The sequence below is a fragment of the Dermacentor silvarum genome, chromosome 8, assembly GCF_013339745.2.
Source record: "Dermacentor silvarum isolate Dsil-2018 chromosome 8, BIME_Dsil_1.4, whole genome shotgun sequence".
Classification (NCBI taxonomy): Eukaryota; Metazoa; Arthropoda; class Arachnida; order Ixodida; family Ixodidae; genus Dermacentor; species Dermacentor silvarum.
In genome coordinates this window covers 46,829,877-46,834,937 of record NC_051161.1, presented here as the reverse complement: position 1 = coordinate 46,834,937, position 5,061 = coordinate 46,829,877, and positions in this window count along the sequence as shown.

The following is a 5,061-nucleotide window of genomic DNA, read 5'->3' as shown; positions in this document are numbered from 1 at the left end:
TTTTAAAAAAAAGGTAAGCCTATAGCCCATTAAAATGTTCGCGCAGCTGGATCCACTATCTTTCGTGGAACGCGTTCGTTCGGTTCATATACTACACTCTCCATGCTAATGCACGTGCTTACGCCGATTTCCACGATCAATAAACCGATTTGTGCAGTGTGACGTTTTTGGAAAAAAGGTAAGCCTATAGCCCATTAAAATGTTCGCGCAGCTGGATCCACTCTCTTCCGTGGAAAGCGTTCGTTCGGGGCATATACTTCACTCTCCATGCTAATGCACGTGCTTACGCCGATTTCCACGATCAATAAACCGATTTGTGCAGTGTGACGTTCTTGGAAAAAAGTAAGCCATAGCCCATAAAATGTTCGCGCAGGCTGGATCCACTATCTATACGGAGTAAGGATAGTAGTTTTATCCGCTGTACAAACTTGGACATGCAGCAGCACCGGCAACACACAGCACTGTTGTCGACGCCGTCGGCGTTTTGCCCGCGTTCGCACAAAATGCGTGCGGCGTTGGTGACTGTTGCCGGAGCCTCTGATATAAATAGGCACTTGGTGCCGCAGCTAAACGTCGCCTCCCTTCCCTGCCCCCCCCCCCCCCCCCCACGGCCTTTCGTGCGTCAGAAGAAGGCGCGTTTGCTCTACATATATGGTGATTGTAAAGGAGGAAAGAGACGCCTACTTCTGCAGCCCTTAAGGGAGCACGGCACAGAACGCGCGTTTGTTCTTCGCCGTGCGTTCACTCCCGTGAAAGCGCGCGTCCCTCGCGCCCTTTCACTCGCACATACAGCGTTCGGCGGCAGCTGGATCCACTATCTTCGTGGAAAGCGTTTCGTTCGGGGCATATACTTCACTCTCCATGCTAATGCACGTGCTTACGCCAGATTCCACGATCAATAAACCGATTTCTGCAGTGTGACGTTTGGGAAAAAAGGTAAGCCTATAGCCCATTAAAATGTTCCGCAGCTGGATCCACTATCTTTCGTGGAACGCGTTCGTTCGGGGCATATACTTCACTCTCCATGCTAATGCACGTGCTTACGCCGATTTCCACGATAATAAACCGATTTGTGCAGTGTGACGTTTTGGAAAAAAAGGTAAGCCTATAGCCCATTAAAATGTTCGCGCAGCCGGATCCACTATCTTTCGTGGAACGCGTTCGTTCGGGGCATATACTTCACTCTCCATGCTAATGCACGTGCTTACGCCGATTTCCACGATCAATAAACCGATTTGTGCAGTGTGACGTTTTGCGAAAAAAAGGTAAGCCTATAGCCCATTAAAATGTTCGCGCAGCTGGATCCACTCTCTTCTCTGGAAAGCGTTCGTTCGGGGCATATACTTCACTCTCCATGCTAATACACGTGCTTACGCCGATTTCCACGATAATAAACCGATTTGTGCAGTGTGACGTTTTGCGAAAAAAAGGTAAGCCTATAGCCCATTAAAATGTTCGCGCAGCTGGATCCACTCTCTTCTCTGGAAAGCGTTCGTTCGGGGCATATACTTCACTCTCCATGCTAATGCACGTGCTTACGCCGATTTCCACGATAAATAAACCGATTTGTGCAGTGTGACGTTTTGGAAAAAAGGTAAGCCTATAGCCCATTAAAATGTTCGCGCAGCTGGATCCACTCTCTTCCGTGGAAAGCGTTCCTTCGGGGCATATACTTCACTCTCCATGCTAATACACGTGCTTACGCCGATTTCCACGATAAATAAACCGATTTGTGCAGTGTGACGTTTTGGAAAAAAGGTAAGCCTATAGCCCATTAAAATGTTCGCGCAGCTGGATCCACTATCTTTCGTGGAACGCGTTCGTTCGGGGCATATACATCACTCTCCACGCTAATGCACGTGCTTACGCCTATTTCCACGATAAATAAACCGATTTGTGCAGTGTGACGTTTTTGGAAAAAAGGTAAGCCTATAGCCCATTAAAATGTTCGCGCAGCTGGATCCACTCTCTTCCGTGGAAAGCGTTCCTTCGGGGCATATACTTCACTCTCCATGCTAATACACGTGCTTACGCCGATTTCCACGATAAATAAACCGATTTGTGCAGTGTGACGTTTTGGAAAAAAAGGTAAGCCTATAGCCCATTAAAATGTTCGCGCAGCTGGATCCACTATCTTTCGTGGAACGCGTTCGTTCGGGGCATATACATTCACTCTCCATGCTAATGCACGTGCTTACGCCGATTTCCACGATAAATAAACCGATTTGTGCAGTGTGACGTTTTTGGAAAAAAGGTAAGCCTATAGCCCATTAAAATGTTCGCACAGCTGTATCCACTCTCTTCTCTGGAAAGCGTTCGTTCGGTTCATATACTTCATTCTCCATGCTAATGCACGTGCTGACGCCGATTTCCCCGACCAATAAACCGATTTGTGCAGTGTGACGTTCTTGGAAAAAAGGAAGCCTATAGCCCATTAAAATTTTCGCACAGCTGGATCAACTCTTTTCTCTGGAAAGCGTTCGTTCGGTTCATATACTACACTCTCCATGCTAATGCACGTGCTTACGCCGATTTCCACGATCAATAAACCGATTTGTGCAGTGTGACGTTTTTGGAAAAAAGGTAAGCCTATAGCCCATTAAAATGTTCGCGCAGCTGGATCCACTCTCTTCCGTGGAAAGCGTTCGTTCGGGGCATATACTTCATTCTCCATGCTAATGCACGTGCTTACGCCGATTTCCACGATCAATAAACCGATTTCTGCAGTGTGACGTTTTGGGAAAAAAGGTAAGCCTATAGCCCATTAAAATGTTCACGCAGGTGGATCCACTATCTTTCGTGGAACGCGTTCGTTCGGGGCATATACTTCACTCTCCATGCTAATGCACGTGCTTACGCCGATTTCCACGATCAATAAACCGATTTGTGCAGTGTGACGTTTTGGGAAAAAAAGGTAAGCCTATAGCCCATTAAAATGTTCGCGCAGCTGGATCCACTATCTTTCGTGGAAAGCGTTCGTTCGGGGCATATACTTCACTCTCCATGCTAATGCACGTGCTTACGCCGATTTCCACGATCAATAAACCGATTTCTGCAGTGTGACGTTTTGGGAAAAAAAGGTAAGCCTATAGCCCATTAAAATGTTCGCGCAGCTGGATCCACTATCTTTCGTGGAACGCGTTCGTTCGGGGCATATACTTCACTCTCCATGCTAATGCACGTGCTTACGCCGATTTCCACGATAAATAAACCGATTTGTGCAGTGTGACGTTTTTGGAAAAAAGGTAAGCCTATAGCCCATTAAAATGTTCGCGCAGCTGGATCCACTATCTTTCGTGGAACGCGTTCGTTCGGGGCATATACTTCACTCTCCATGCTAATGCACGTGCTTACGCCGATTTCCACGATAAATAAACCGATTTGTGCAGTGTGACGTTTTTGGAAAAAAGGTAAGCCTATAGCCCATTAAAATGTTCGCGCAGCTGGATCCACTCTCTTCCGTGGAAAGCGTTCGTTCGGGGCATATACTTCACTCTCCATGCTAATACACGTGCTTACGCCGATTTCCACGATAAATAAACCGATTTGTGCAGTGTGACGTTTTTGGAAAAAAGGTAAGCCTATAGCCCATTAAAATGTTCGCGCAGCTGGATCCACTATCTTTCGTGGAACGCGTTCGTTCGGGGCATATACTTCACTCTCCATGCTAATGCACGTGCTTACGCCGATTTCCACGATAATAAACCGATTTGTGCAGTGTGACGTTTTGGAAAAAAGGTAAGCCTATAGCCCATTAAAATGTTCGCGCAGCTGGATCCACTCTCTTCCGTGGAAAGCGTTCGTTCGGGGCATATACTTCACTCTCCATGCTAATACACGTGCTTACGCCGATTTCCACGATAAATAAACCGATTTGTGCAGTGTGACGTTTTGGAAAAAAAGGTAAGCCTATAGCCCATTAAAATGTTCGCGCAGCTGGATCCACTCTCTTCTCTGGAAAGCGTTCGTTCGGGGCATATACTTCACTCTCCTTGCTAATACACGTGCTTACGCCGATTTCCACGATAAATAAACCGATTTGTGCAGTGTGACATTTTGCGAAAAAAAGGTAAGCCTATAGCCCATTAAAATGTTCGCGCAGCTGGATCCACTCTCTTCTCTGGAAAGCGTTCCTTCGGGGCATATACTTCACTCTCCTTGCTAATACACGTGCTTACGCCGATTTCCACGATAAATAAACCGATTTGTGCAGTGTGACATTTTGGAAAAAAGGTAAGCCTATAGCCCATTAAAATGTTCGCGCAGCTGGATCCACTCTCTTCTCGTGGAAAGCGTTCGTTCGGGGCATATACTTCACTCTCCATGCTAATGCACGTGCTTACGCCGATTTCCACGATCAATAAACCGATTTGTGCAGTGTGACGTTTTTGGAAAAAAGGTAAGCCTATAGCCCATTAAAATGTTCGCGCAGCTGGATCCACTCTCTTCCGTGGAAAGCGTTCGTTCGGGGCATATACTTCACTCTCCATGCTAATGCACGTGCTTACGCCGATTTCCACGATAAATAAACCGATTTGTGCAGTGTGACGTTTTGGGAAAAAAAGGTAAGCCTATAGCCCATTAAAATGTTCGCGCAGCTGGATCCACTATCTTTCGTGGAACGCGTTCGTTCGGGGCATATACTTCACTCTCCATGCTAATGCACGTGCTTACGCCGATTTCCACGATCAATAAACCGATTTCTGCAGTGTGACGTTTTGGGAAAAAAAGGTAAGCCTATAGCCCATTAAAATGTTCGCGCAGCTGGATCCACTATCTTTCGTGGAACGCGTTCGTTCGGGGCATATACTTCACTCTCCATGCTAATGCACGTGCTTACGCCGATTTCCACGATAAATAAACCGATTTGTGCAGTGTGACGTTTTTGGAAAAAAGGTAAGCCTATAGCCCATTAAAATGTTCGCGCAGCCGGATCCACTATCTTTCGTGGAACGCGTTCGTTCGGGGCATATACTTCACTCTCCATGCTAATGCACGTGCTTACGCCGATTTCCACGATCAATAAACCGATTTGTGCAGTGTGCACGATTTTGGAAAAAA